We start from the raw sequence: 13,170 nt of genomic DNA, 5'->3' as shown, positions 1-13,170 counted from the left end.
AGGGACAACGAGATGTTATGAAATGAGGATGATGTATAAAAGGATTTGAGTTAGGGGCGCCTGGGTGGCTCAATCAGTTAAGGGTCCGACTCTTTGATCTCAGCTCAGTCTTGATCTCAGGGTCATGAGTTCAAGCCCCACAATGGGCTCCACTCTAGGTGTGGAGCACCACTTAAAAAATAATAACAACAATAATGTAATAAAAATAAAAGGATCTGAGTATCATTAAATATCCGGTAAACAGTGTGAGAAGCCATGGTGAGAGGTATGTACCAGTGGGATGAAAAGAAAGTTCATTCACTCATCCAACAAATAGTTAAGAAGCTGCTATTATATACCAGGTACTTTTTGGTCTTGAGGACCAGCAGTGAACAAAACGAAGTCTCTGTCCTTATGGGGTATACACTTAAGGGAGAGAAGTAAACAATAAGCAAATAATTACACAGAGTGTATATAATTATGTACACACACACATATATAATAACATCCCTAAAAACATGTTATATATATTTATATGTAATATATAATAACACCATAGGAAAACTAAGCAAGGTGGGCAGGGGGTGCGGTGGTGGAGAAAGCTCTCCCTAAGGTGTCTAGCAGAGACCTGCAGCAAGCGTGGGAGCAAGTCTTGTCGCACCATACACCAAGTGGGGTAGAGTGTTCAGGGTAAAGGGGGCAGTAACCTGAAGGCCTGAGGGGAGGGCGAATTTGGCAGGAGAAGTGACAGCCAGAGGAGAAGCAAGGCTGGAGGGAAATAAAGGAGAACGGCTTATAGGGAGGGCTTCATGGTGAATAGCGGGGACTTGGGCTGTTAGTGCAAGTATGCCAGGAACCAGTGGAATGTTTAGAGCAGAGAAATGGCATAATCTCACTTCCATTTTAAAGAGTTAATCCGACTCTTTCTTGTTTAATCTTTAAAGCCCAAATAAAGTCCCCTGAAGGGCTTAGTGGAAACAGAGAGGCCCTACAGAAAGATAAGAGAGGCAAAGAGAGTTAATTTAATTTGCTGAGTATTATTTTTATAGTGGGTAGAATCTGTGCATATCCTTTTAATAATTAATTATTGATAGTAAGTGTTGCCTGGTATTTGCCTCATTTAATCTTTCTTACTATTAAGTTATTTTAAAAGAGATTAGATTTCTATTATGTTTGGTTGACATTTTGATGTTCTTTCTCAATTATTTAAAAATGGCTATCTAGATATTTAACTGAATATTTATTGGAAAAAGGCTGCAAAACTCGACCTAATAAAAAGGCTCAGAAAGTTACAGAATTTGAAATCAGAAATTTTTTAAAACAAGACAAATTCATTATTTAGAATTCATTGTAGAAAAGAGAATGCCTTCATAAGAAAGGTGACTTTAGCTTCACATAAGAATTGCTCCAGTATTATTTGTAAAGAGCTATGTCAGGGAACTGTGAATTCACCAATAAAACTGCAAATTACTCTAACAGATGCTTACAAAGTGTGCCTAGAGGCTATTGTATATGTTCGTTTTGCCAGTTCTGGCAATGAAGATGAGATTTACAATCCTAAAACCACTAATGATGGCATTTTACAAATGTTATACCCAATTATATTGTGTAGACAAACAAATTCATTATTTACAACAGAATTCCTAAATATTTGTTATATACATGCATTACTGACGATCAGAAGAACTCATATTTGCTAGCACCATAGTATGAATCTTTTGCAGTGGGGGATTCGCCTCTGCCCCATTCGTGGAAATAGTATTGCATAAGGAATTTCTTTGTCTTCCATTCTTAGAAAGACCACCAACTACTAAATTATCAAAAACCTTATTACTAAGTAAGATCACTACCACCATCACTGAGGCATGCAGTTTCAAGACAACCTTTTGGCATATATGCCACATCTCACCTATCACCTCAGATGCTGAAATCCCTTTTTAAAAAATATTTTGTTGGGGCACCTGGGTGGCTTAGTCAGTTAAGCATCTACTTTCAGCTCAGGTCGTGATCCCAGGGTCCTGGGATGGAGCCTTGCAACAGGCTCCCTGCTCGGCTGGGAGTCTGCTTCTACTTCTGCCTCTGCTGCTCCCCCTTGCTTGTGCTTTCTCTTGCTCACCCTCTCTCTCAAATAAAATCCTTAAAAAATAAAAATAAAAAATATTTTATTATCCATAATATCTGAGGAAATGTAGCTTCTTCATAGATTTTTCAAGATTTGGTTATACAAAAATATTTTTCAGCCACTACATTTTAAAGTGGTTTTGGGAGTTTTGTTTTGTTTTGTTTGCCATCAGAATAGAATAGGTGATTCTCTAGTCTAGACCTACTGCCATACCATTTTTCAGCCAACCCATTCAGAGACAGTTTGCTGAGATAGGGAGTGAGATAATATGTTTCAATGATAAAATAAACAGTCCACTCCTTGCTGGCAAGCTATGAGGTTGACTACTTAATATGGGGCTAGAGAGTAAGTATGAATTGCAGTTTCCTCCAGGACGATGCAAGCAAGCTTCAAAATTCACTGGAGCAAGGGAAGAGGGTGTAGAGACAAACCTTTACCAGTTGGTAGTCCAGTGAGGTCCATTTTCATTTGTGTGTGTGCATGTGCATTTCCTTGTTCCAAACGAGAGCACACTGGTCAAAAATCTCTAAAAGGGCTTTGCAATTTTAAACAGAAATTTCTACCTAAAAGATTTTATAGCTAAAAAATGGAAGTTTTAGTCAACTAGTTGTACCCTCGCAATGGTGGCCCTTCTTCAGGGTAACACGCCATATATTAGAACAAGTCATAATAAAAAGAAATGAATTTAAGGATAACTGCAACCATTTTGAGAAAGTGGATTTTTGTTGTTGTTGTTTGCATAAATAACCCAACCAGGATGTTCCTGTGTGCTTAGCACACTGAATGCATTGAAGTCATTTTTGTTTTATTGGGGAACTGGGATAAACCTGCAGTTAGACCTTTGGGAAATCATTACTGGCTCAAGCTAAATGATACCGCTGACTCTATTACATTCTTAGAGTCTTGGGGAGTCATATACACTGATTCATAAGGAATCCTTTGATGAATTGGGAAAAACTCTCTGCTCAGAAGGAAGGCAGAGAAGACGCCTCACAGGTCAGATTTTGTGGTCAGCATTCTAGAGATGATATTAACTCCTCTCAGATTACATCCATAACACTTTCCAAATCCTTTTGCAAACAGCTGGATTCCAACATGACTCTTGGTTTGTGCAACTGAGAACTAGGAAGTGATTCTGATACACTGTTTCCTAGCAAAGAAGTGATTTTCTTACCCTCTTGCAGGTGGTAACAAGCTTTGGGCTCACTTTTTTTTTTTTTTTTTTTTTAAATTGCCGAGGTAGGCAGGATTAAAGAAATTTCTGGAAGAAAGACCTGTAAGTCTGCACTAGGAAAAGGATATTTGTTTTTTTATGTACCAGTTTTGATAGAGTTGGACTCTTAAGAGACTTTATCATAATAAAGTAAGTGGAATGATGTACTGAGATGGTATATCTTTCAAGCTTTTTTGACAAAAGCCCAGAGTAAATTTCATGTTTATACATGAGTGTGTGTTTCTATGTGCTAAATGACAATATAAAATATACAGAGAGAGATTGGTTGGTTAATAAATCAAACAATCTTTACATATGTACCATATGTAACATTTTCTAATCTATCCAATTTTATTTCACCATTTCTCTATACTGGTTGAGACCCACTCACTAAGGTCATTTCACGATCTGCCAGTGGGTCACAACTGGACATTCAGACATCACTGGGCTATAAGGATACCTAGAGTCTTCTCTCACCTTTGAGTTCCCTTCTGGCAAATCCCAGAACTACCATCTTTGGTTTTGACTCAGCAGGCTGGTTTGTGCCAAACACCTTGTGGATCCGAATTCCCATTTGTATTGAAATAATTGTAGTGAAATAATTGTAGTGAAATAATCACTCCAGAATCAGAATTTGCAGTTAATTTGAAGCTGTGCCCTGCTGTACTAAAAACAAACAAAACAAAAGAAATCAAACCCTTTCCCAGTGTGGTCTGGTAATATTTGGCTTTGTATCTAGGTAAGAAAGAGAAAGTAATGATTTTACATTTGAGTGAATTTCATTGAAGAACAAATGTTTCTGAATGGCTTTTCAAAATCTCAAAGTAATGTCAAAGTGGACTTAAGTGGAAGGAAAATGATAGAAGAAATGTTTAAAGTTCTGTCATTAATTGAACTATTAGGGTCCTTAGTACCTGAAACTAGTCTGGTTTTGTACCTTGGATATAGGTAGCTATGACAATGCCCAGCCTTCCTTCTTATTCATGTGTTAGATAAGGGATAATTAACCCCCTCTCCCCAGTGTGTTGCCTTTAATTTCCATTATTGGAAATAATCTCTTCCTATGAATAGCAGATCTCCGCTCCTGCCACTTCCACCCCCCACTCCCAACCTCCATGAAGGGTAAAATGCTCAGATTGAATTAATGGAAGTTTTTGTTTGCCAGAAATGATGGATTGCAGTAATGAGCTAAGATTTTAAAAGCATATGTAATACTGAAAGAGAAAAGAAGATAGGTCTTGGATTCCACCCACTCCAGAAATCAGCAAAAGAGAGAATTCTTTCAATTAAAACATAATGTCATTTTCATCCCACCCTTGGGGCATTACTTCTGCTTTGTTGATGAAAATGAACATCAAATTGATGGGCTTCCCACACCCTGACAATCAGCAATTATGCCAAAGGTGCTGGGGACCTTCCTGATGAGTGTAGTGATCCAAAAGAAATTCAAGGTGACAGCTTTTCCCTCACCTCACCCCCAGAATTCCACAGGTGACAGGCCTGATGTATCAGTTCAGAGTACATTTCTTCCCCCACTTTCTCATGGGAAAGAGATTTTTGAAGCTATTATTCGCTTTGAATGAGTAGATCCCATGGAACTTAGCAAAGTTCCATTCGCCAAAATAGATTCAATGCTAAGTATTCTGAGAGGTATCAAGGTAGAAAAACTTGACTGGTAGGGCTAAAAAAGCTTACATGTTTGACAATACCTGCAAATCATTCTCACTTATTACATATACATAATATCCAAATATGTGAAAATACGGTGCTCGCAACATATAGAGGCTAAAAGAAACTGGAAGCTGAATAGGGCAATGCTCTCAATTCTGAAGGGTCAGATTTTCAACTGTTATTAGAGTTTCTATAAAAGAATTCTCTTCATCCAGAGGGTTATTATTTTTTTTACTTCACATAATTATTTCCATCTTAACCTTGGATCGAGGAAGTTGGGCTAATAGTTAAATGTGCTTGGAATTATGCCTCTGACTTTTTGACTACCCTGTGAATTTTCTTATTGAATGCTTGGTAAACTTAATTTGAAAAATAATAATCAGCTCATGCTCCTTGCCCCTGGCAATCACCAGGGCACCACTCTCATGAAAAAGTATATTAAGGATCTACCTGTCTGGATCCCTGCTAGAATTTAAATAGTCACAATCTCTGCTTTCCCAAAAGCTGCCACCTGCGATACATGAAATGTAGGGTTCTTAACTCGGGGTGATTTTGCCTCCCAGAGGACAGCTAGCAGAGTCTATGATATTTTTTTTCATTGTCATGACTAAGGGGAGAGATGCCACCGGCATCTGTTTGGTAGAAGCCAGCGATGCTACTAAACATCCTACCATGTGTGGAACAGACTCTATAACAAAGAATTATCTGGCCCAAAATATCAATAGGGCTGAGGTAGAAACTCTGCCTTAGGAGTTAGCAGATGTGTACAAAGGGCATGTTGAAAGCTTAAGCTCATTGAGCAGATATACAAATTAAATGATACCACTTCAACTGTGTGTAAAACATGTATTTCTAGAAAAATTTTAATGTTTCTAAATGACAGTTTGGTTATTTAATAGCTCTATTAACACTTGCACTTGTTCCATAATAAACAACTGGTCAATTTTGACACTATTTCAGTAGATCAGTAGTATGAAAAACAAGCATTAAACATGACAGGATCTTGTTCATGAATTATCATTAAAATCTCAGGAAACAGTTTGAGAGTCGTACACACCATAAACTAGCTGAACATACTTTAAATGATCCAAGACATTATGTGTATTTGTTAGGATAAAGTTTTGCCTGTAAAAAGGCCAAATAACAGTAGCTTAAAACCAGTAGAAGTTTATCTTTCTCTTAATGTAGCAGCCAGAGCAGAATCAGTGCGGGGTTACTGTGTGGCATCAGGGTGCTCAGGCTCTTGCTTTCTATCTTGTTCTGCCGTCCTTGGCACACGGTTTCCATCTCATGGTCCAATATGACAGCTCCAGTGCCCACCATCCCATCCATATCATAAATAGCAGGGAAGCAAGAAGGAAGTCAAGGGCATGATCCCCTTTTAAGGGCGAGATCTGGAGGCTGTGCACACCACTTCTGCTCATCCTCTTGTCCAGAGCTTGCTCACATGGCTATAGCTACCCGTTAGGAAGACTGACTGTTTTGTTATGGAGCCGCGTGTCCAGCTAAAACTCTGAGGTGCCTTTATTATTAAAGAAAGAAGAAACCCATGGATGTTGGAGGACAGCTAGCTGTCTCTGCCTCAAGTATCTTGTCTTAGGTTAATTCAAGGTCAAGGAACCCAGAGACTGCTTAATAATTCCAGTTGGCCTTTGGTGAGGATAGAGGTCATAGACTACGATGGTGTCCACCGTGGCCTGGTTTTTCACTCTGTTATATTAATCCTAAATCACATGAGAGGCAGTACTAGGGCAGGAGCTAAACCACCAGGGTTCAAATCTTAGCTCTGCCACTTGCTAGCTGAGTTGATTTTAGCAAGTTTATTTCCACTCTTTGTGCCTGGATTTCCTCCTTTTGTAAATTGTTAATGATGATAATCTCTAACTCACAGGGTTATGGTAAGGATTCCTGAAGTAATACATGTAGAATACTCAGAACAGTCTTTAACATAGTACCACTAAGAGCTCTAAACATCATTATTATCGTGAGGGTTCCTGCACCTGGCTAACTGATTTCTTATCAGCTAATTCGAGCCTTAATTTATTTTTTTTAGCCTTATCTTATTAAGCACAAAGATATCTATTAATTTCATTTGGTTTTAAAATCTCAATGAGGGCAGCCCCAGTGACGCAGCGGTTTAGCACCGCCTGCAGCCCTGGACATGATCCTGGAAACCTGGGATCGAGTCCCACGTCGGGCTCCCTGGGTGGAGCCTGCTTCTCCCTCTGCCTGTCTCTGCCTCTCTCTCTGTCTGTCATGAATAAATAAATAAAATATTTAAAAAATAAAATAAAATCTCAACGAGTATGTATTAATTTGATCTAATTTTGAGTTGTACCCTCACCCCTAACAAAGTATTAAAATGTGGTGTTTGACAAAACAAATGAATAAACAAATAAAAAGCAGAATCAGACCTATGAACATAGAGAACAAATAGCTGGTTGCCGGGGCGGGGGGGGGGGGTTGGGGCGGGGCGGGGGTGATGGGCAAAGTGGGTGAAGGATGTAGTGGGAGGTACAGGTTTCCAGTTATGGAATGAATAAGTCATGAGGATGAAATATACAGCACAGGGGATATAGTGAGTGGTATCCTAAGAACCCTGTATGGTGACAGACGGTAGCTACACTTGTAAGGGTAGCATAATGTACAGAGTTGTGAAATCTCTGTGTGTACACCTGAAACTAATGTAGCATTGTATGTCAACTATATTTCAGTAAAAAAAGAAAGTAGGATTTTTTTTACATTTTTTAAATTTAAATTCAATTGGCCAGCATACAGTATAGCACCCCGTGCTCATCCCATCAGTGCCCTCCTCAGTGCCTGTCACCCATTACCCCATCCCCCAACTCACCTCCCGTTCTGCAACCCTGTATTTCCCAGTTAGGAGTCTCTCATGGTTTGTCTTCCTCTCTAATGTTTCCCCACTCAGTGCCCCTCCTTTCCCCTATAATCCCTTTCACTATTTCTTGTATTCCACATATGAGTGAAACCATATGATTGTCCTTCTCTGATGGACTTCTTTCACTCAGCGTAATATCCTCCAGTTCCATCCACTAAAGTAGGATTTGATATGAAATGAAGATAAAGCTAAACTGGGATTGAGGTAGATTTGAGCTAACTCATGAATCAGTGGATTGCCAGCTTCTTACAACGAAGCCACATCAGTGGACAAGCTAGTCGGTGTAGACAACTAATGTTCCAGCTGCTTTGTCAACATATAACCTTGCCTCTCATTTGTTGATTTCTCTTTTTATTATTTTATTTATTTTATTTTATTTTTGATTTTATTTATTTATTCATGAGAGACACACAGAGAGAGAGGCAGAGACACAGGCAGAGGGAGAAGCAGGCTCCATGCCGGGAGCCCGACGTGGGACTCGATCCCCGGACTCCAGGATCGCGCCCTGGGCGGAAGGAGGCGCTAAACCGCTGAGCCACTGGGGCTGCCCTCTTTTTTATTTTTAAGATTTTATTTATTTATTCATGAGAGACACAGAGGGAGAGAGAGAGGGGAAGAGGGAGAGAGAGAGAGAGAGAGAGAGAGACAGGCAGAGACACAGGCAGAGGGAGAAGCAGGCTCCATACAGGAAGCCTGACATAGGACTCGATCCCCGGTCTCCAGGATGATGCCCTGGGCTGAAGGCGACGCTAAACCACTGAGCCCCCCCACCCCTATCCCCACCCAGGCTGCCCACATTTGTTGATTTCTCAACAGAGGTCAGAGATTTCTGGTTTGATCCAACAAAGTACACTAAACTTGATAGTTTTCTTTACTTCTTAGTAAAGGAAGTTAAGAATTCACAAGAAAAACATTGGAAGTCAGAAGATCTACAAATGGCTGTAATTGTCTGACTTTCTACACTATTTTATATTTTAACATCTTGTAGCAGATATCCTTCCCTGACATCCTGTCTCATCAGCTCTAAGAAGCAAATGACTCAAAATAAAGTTAGAGTACCATTAATGCTGCAAACATGCTCGTGTGTGTGTGTGTGTGTGTGTGTGTGTGTGTGTGTGTGTATCAGAGAAAATCCTATATTGATGATAGTGTAGTTTGGCCCCTAAAACATCCATTGTTCATTGTTAGACTGTTGCATACTTTTTACTAGTGTAACTTTTGAAAGCCTGTGGCTATTTTACCTCTATACGGAGTGATAGAAATGCAAATCCTGTATATTGCTGCATTGGCACCGGATGTATTTTCTACAGGCTGTAACATACTCTGGAGTGAAGTTAGTGCGAGCAGCTGAACTTCTATATGCTATGCATAAACCTTTGTCTTGATTTTCTTTTCTAAGTCCCTTTGGTCCTCACAACATAAAACTTAACAGGATGATTCTCTATCCATTTCATATTAAATTCAGTGAAGAAGGATGGTGGTGACTCCATAGCATTATTACTTTACCAACAAGAAATGACAAAACAATTTCATAAGTCCTATGGAAATGAAAATTATTTAGACTGACCTGTGCCAAAATATTTAGTAGGCTGGATAGTAAGCACTCAGAAGTCGTGTGGGTTTAACAACAGCATAATGGGAATTTTCAGATAAATCATTTCCATTTCTACCACAGAAGCTTTGATCTCTTAAAACTCAACATATTATAGAATAAGCTGAAAAATTATTCATGACTTAAAGAAACTGGTCTTAGAGTGTTAATTCCTCCAAACAGAAAAAGAAGAGTTCCATTCGTTTCTTCTTTCTTTTTAAAATAAATTAATACAGGAAACAGAAAGGCATAGAAGGAATGGATGGGAATGGAGACTGGTTGCCTTATGTTGGTGAACAAGCTCCAGTGAAAAGGGGACAAAATCCATTTCCCATAAGGCAGCATTTGTGAGTAGGGGGCTATGAATAAGCTCTTAAAAGTTTAGAGACTTCACAAATCTTTCCTTGGCCAATTTGAACAAAGCATAAGACTCATGTGAGTGACTAGGTAAATAGTTATAACTTGATAGAATGATAATCCTCTAACTAATATTATATAAGAACAGTAGAGGGAGTGTCTGTAAAAGGTCAGCATGAAACTTTTGAAAATAATTTTACATAAAGGCAAAGAGTCTGTCTTTAAGAGCAAGATCTGTACTTTCTCAGTTCTGCAGAGTCTTTTTTCCCCAGGACAGAGACTCATACTCTTACCTGAACCATATGATTTGTTTGTGGGAGACTCTTCAGCACCTCAGTGTTTGTTTTGGAATATGAAATCATACCAAGATTCCACTGATTAATACTTATTGCAAATGTAGTCCCAAGATTGTGTAACTTGGGGCTTTCTTAGAAGGACACCCCCAGTATGTCTACTTCTGATCAGTGTGTGTGGTTTGGATCTATGGATCTATGGAAAGGGGACAGCACCTACCATATAGGTCGTTGGGAAGAGCAATGATAGAACTTATTTCAGGTACTTTACAGAGTGCCTGGCACATCATTAACTCTCAATAAATTTTATTATTGGTACTGTTGCAAATTTCCTGCACAAGTGTTAAGAGGGTAAATGGAAAGATGATATCAACTTTTTAGAGTTGGTTAGAAATTCAATTTGCAACTGATGAAATAAAGTGTTCCTGCCACCCTTCTTCCCACCACCAGTTCATGGCTCCTGGCTCCTGGCTCCTACCACCCTCCCCCTCATCTCTTCTCTTCCCCACCTCCCCCTTTCTCTGCCACTCGACTAGTGTTACCAGTTTTCATGGCATCCTTCCAGAGATACTGTATATACAGAAAAGTGAAAACATATCTGTGTATATTGATATTTATTTTTGGAACATTTATTCATAAGCAGCCTTCACTTGAAAGAGTAAAAAACCCCCTTTCCAGCTGATAATTAAAATGGGAAATGAAGTAATCTCTTTCCTCTATGGTTGCAAATGGCAAGCAAGTTCTTCTACCCTGTGGAATCAAATGGTTATATCCTTCCCCATTTAACTAGAGATAGAGGATGTTAGCATCCTATTGATAGGATGCACATCGAGGCCCAAAGAAGTGGTTCAGTGGAGTCACGCTGAAGAATATTATTGTATTCAGTAGATCATTTTATCTCCATATAGAGACATGATTATTTAATTACTCGGCCAAATATATGGGTGCCCAAAATCAACAACCAACTCTCTATTATATATTTTTATATATTAGTTGACTGGCTCCATATTGAAAGGAAAATGGAAGCCTTAGTTGAAGACTGGTATAAGACACCCTACTCTAGCTGAACAGGTACAGCAAAGAATTTCAGAAAAATGACAGCCACTTCTCTTCTTTTATACATGCCCATTGCCCCACATAAAAGAACCTAATAAAACCGTGATTCAGCACTTCCACATTCTGTCCCTTAGGACAAAAATGGGTTAAAAAAGCACATTTATGATTATCATGGTGCCTTAGTAATGTGGTAATATTATCTGTAAGTAATGCAATGAGGGAAGCAGCAGCAGACGAGGTCACTCTGCATAAGCAGCTGATGGTGACTGGTGTCATCTGGCCCGTGCATGGTTAACAGACCTAGTCTAGGTATCATGGTTTGCCATTTTGGTTAAGCCTTCACTTCAGAAGAATAGGTGTGGGGATCCCTGGGTGGCGCAGCAGTTTGGCGCCTGCCTTTGGCCCAGGGCGCGATCCTGGAGACCCGGGATCGAATCCCACGTCAGGCTCCCGGTGCATGGAACCTGCTTCTCCCTCTACCTATGTCTCTGCCTCTCTCTCTCTGTGTGTGTGATGACTATCATAAATAAAAAAATAAAATAATAAAATAAAATAAATAATAAAAAAGAATAGGTGTGCCTGTCTGTTTGAAAACCTTCCCTTTGGAAACTCACTTTTTACCCAGGATTACCTCCCAAACAAGTATCTGGGATTTGGTGTTATTCAGTGCTCTGTCCTGCTGAGGATGTTATTGGTCTCTTGAGCAGTAGAAATAGCTCTGTGGATTTGGTCTTGATAAGTAAAGAGCTTTTCCATTGGCCTTTACCGTATCAGGTATGTGTGTGCTTTTTATATGAGAAATGTAGATATCTCTAGGAGTTTCACCTGACATTATCTCTTGTAAGATTAGAATGTGACCACATTTTCAGCTCTGAACACATCAACGGGACCTTGAGGCAAATTCATACGTTGAAAAAAAGAGCCATATGCTGTTAATCAGAATGTGGCAGCATTCCAATTCGAGGAGCATTTGTGAGTCCCCATATTAATATTAAATGTAAAAATCTTTGTTGATGCAACGTTAAGGTTACAAATGTGCACATGCCAAAATTGGGAAATAGCAGAAAATAAGATTCTCATGGTGACATCTGTTCTCCACTATAGTATATGTTCTATAATACAGTTTGAAGAATGATTAGTTATGCAAAGCCTTTGGTATGTGGTGTGATTAAGAACCTGAACTTCAGCATGTAGGGAAGCAGGAGGGATAAGGTGAAGACGTTACTAAGCTAAGACTGGTTCACTGCCAGTCAGGATTTTACGGTATGACTTTAAGCAATTAGTTGACCTGCACCTCAGGCTCTCTAGAAACTAGAAGTAATAATGTACCTTCTTTCTAGTTCTCCCTAGTTTACAGGAGGTGAGGCAAAGACTCTGCTGAGATGAAGTCTCCAACCGATGTTGAACTTTCATCATCAAAGTTAGAGGTAGTGGCTTTCTGTTATGGGGTAGGAAGTGGCACCCCAAAGAGTAGGACTTCTCAGTTTTGTCTATTTGCACGTAATTTATATTAATTTACATATATCATGCATCGATGCATATGTTCTCTCCTTTTCTATAATTAGTGAAATTTTAATCAAATCAACAAATATTTGTTGTTTACTATATTCAAGATCTGTGTAAAGACAAAAGATAAGTAGAGATGCTTTCAAAGACGACCAAGTCAGAATACATAAGTAAAGCACATACATAGCATCTGCAGTAATACAGGACACATAACAAGAATATATTGCTTTTTCAGTATGGTGGAAAGTAGTGCCTCTGTTTTTCCAAATCTATTATTTGATTTTTTTTAACAGTTTGAGTTATAGCTGAAATATTACATTGATATTTTTGTATTTAAGTTATTTTATTTCCTCTTCAATTTTCAAATTGAAATGGAAGATTCCTTTTTTTTTTTTTTTTTTTTTTTTAAGGTTTCTCCTTTGGCTGAACTACTTTGGAGTTGTATATTCGAGTATTATCTGTTTCTTAATATTTTCAGGCTAT

The 13,170-nt window shown here is 38.9% G+C and overlaps 2 protein-coding genes across 21 annotated transcripts in view; one reads left to right on the top strand and one right to left on the bottom strand.

Moving 5' to 3' along the window:
* The window catches only part of C13H4orf51 (chromosome 13 C4orf51 homolog), a 102,052-nt gene that overhangs the window by 11,549 nt on the left and 77,333 nt on the right, over positions 1–13,170 (bottom strand). The gene's annotated exons all lie outside the window — the stretch shown is intronic.
* ZNF827 (zinc finger protein 827) overlaps positions 1–13,170 on the top strand; it is a 169,246-nt gene that overhangs the window by 124,146 nt on the left and 31,930 nt on the right. The gene's annotated exons all lie outside the window — the stretch shown is intronic.

The sequence above is a fragment of the Canis lupus genome, chromosome 13, assembly GCF_048164855.1.
Source record: "Canis lupus baileyi chromosome 13, mCanLup2.hap1, whole genome shotgun sequence".
NCBI classification, from domain to species: Eukaryota; Metazoa; Chordata; class Mammalia; order Carnivora; family Canidae; genus Canis; species Canis lupus.
This window is presented reverse-complemented; position numbering and strand designations above follow the sequence as displayed.